This window comes from Arachis ipaensis, chromosome B07 (assembly GCF_000816755.2).
Source record: "Arachis ipaensis cultivar K30076 chromosome B07, Araip1.1, whole genome shotgun sequence".
Taxonomy (NCBI): Eukaryota; Viridiplantae; Streptophyta; class Magnoliopsida; order Fabales; family Fabaceae; genus Arachis; species Arachis ipaensis.
The window spans coordinates 7,824,849-7,827,165 of NC_029791.2; positions in this window are offsets into that span (position 1 = coordinate 7,824,849).

A 2,317-nucleotide genomic window follows, 5' to 3' on the forward strand; every position below is an offset into this window, starting at 1 on the left:
AAGAGCCAAAATTCCAAAAAGAAAAAGTAGGATAACAAACTCAACCTAAAAATAAAATACATAGTAATTTATGAATATATTAAGTGGGTTTGGTGATTGCTCATTGATGAAGTCATGAAGGGTTATAGCCTTATAGGTTATAGCTAATTAAAACCATTGACTGTTGTTTGAGGGGGAAGAGTGGAAGACAAAGAGAACCACCCCAACGTGTGAAACAAAAATGCCTTCTTTTTCATGGCCCACCTCCATAGGAGATAAATGAAAGGAGCCAAAATTCCAAAAAGAAAAAGTAGGATAACAAACTCAACCTAAAAATAAAATACATAGTAATTTATGAATATATTAAGTGGGTTTGGTGATTGCTCATTGATGAAGTCATGAAGGGTTATAGCCTTATAGGTTATAGCTAATTAAAACCATTGACTGTTGTTTGAGGGGGAAGAGTGGAAGACAAAGAGAACCACCCCAACGTGTGAAACAAAAATGCCTTCTTTTTCATGGCCCACCTCCATAGGAGATAAATGAAGAGTAATGCTATTTTAATAGTTCAAGATTTGTTGAAAAAATTTGATGACAATATTTTATGGTAATAAATAAAAGTATGGACTTGATGTATTGTACGTAATCTGTAAAAGTTGAAAAAAACAAAGATTTATATTTTTATTATTTTCATCATTCCCTTTCATATTAAACTTGTAAAAAACAATCTATTTAATAAGAATAAAATTTAAAAAAAAATAAAAATGTATTGAAAATCAAAATATCTAAAGTTTGTTAAACAGCAATTTAAGTGTCTTATGTTTTAATAGATTCAGTTTCAAACGGGAAAAAGGCTATAATAATTAAGGATTATTCTAACAATTTGGTTTTTGTTAAATAACATGCATTATTAATAAGAAAAGAAAAAATAATTAAGGACACTAGTATTTGAAACGCTCGTCTTCTTCTTGGGAACACCCTTCCTCCATCTACATACAATTCTACCTCTTCCCTTTTCTCTCTCTCTCTCTCTCTCTCTCTGACTTAGTTATAAACACAAAAACACAAAGTGACACCCTTTTTCAATAACACTGTTCCTTTTCCCTTCAAAGTAAATTCAGAAACTCCACCCTACTTTGTGTCTTTTCGGAACCAAAGAGAAGGAAAAAAAAAAAGTACCATGATATGATACTTTCATCATAATCATGAACAATAATAACAAGAAGAAGAAGAAACTATTATTTATGGATGACAACAATCATAATAATGCCGTTGCAATCATTCATCATATGGACCCTTATGATGAGGATGATGAAGATGTTCATTATTGTTATTATTATTATTATTATCATTATTATTTTCAATCATGTGGTGATGATGATGTTTTGTGCTACAAGAAGAAGAAGAAGAAGATGATAGGGTTATGATCGATGGTGGAGAATTCACCGGTGGAAGAAGATTGATTTAGCGGCGTACATGGGAAAGCCAGGCATTTTTTTCTTCACCTTCATGAACTTTATAAATTTTGTTCTTCTTCTTTTTTTTTTTTTTGGTTAAGCTTATTTTATTTTTGTTGTGATTTATTATTATTCACACCTATACTCCTATAATATTATTGTTGATTCAATTATATCGGGTTATTAGGCAATTATTTGTAAACGGTTCTTAGCCTTAAAACTTCATCAATGGTCACAAAAAATTTATAAAGTGAAATAAATTTTGTTGCTGGTTTTCCTAGCTAGCTAGCTAGTCACTCCTCTCTCTCTCCCTTTCTCTCTCAATTATAATATCATGTATATTTATATATAAACTTATTAGAGATTATTATGCATAACTCCTACTATATGTTTCTGCAGATTGGTGATAATGAAAATTTTGCTAGTTAATTATATTATTTAAAAAAAAAAGTTTTAACTTTTGTATAATGCATGTCACTACAATTTTTTTATATTGATATCTAATTAAGTGTATTGATTATGCAAAAAATAGTATTTCTTTAAGATAGTGTGAATAGAAAACTAAGTACTTTTACCTCCTAATTAAGTGTTAATATAAAAGAATTTTACTCACATAGGTTGAAATTAATATATGAGGAATGCTATGGGCCAGTAACTTTTGTGATTTGTAGCCATCAAATAGCCATCAATAATGGTTTTAATGGTATGAGATTGGTGTGAGATTTCATCCAATGACTTACTTTTTTTTACTGGTTATATGCTGGCTAGAATTTAACAAAGTTGCTGGCCCATAGATTTTTTCTTAATATATATATATATGAATTTGTCTTAGCTTGTTTGGAAATTAAATTTTACTCTTTTTTTTTTCATTGAATAATACA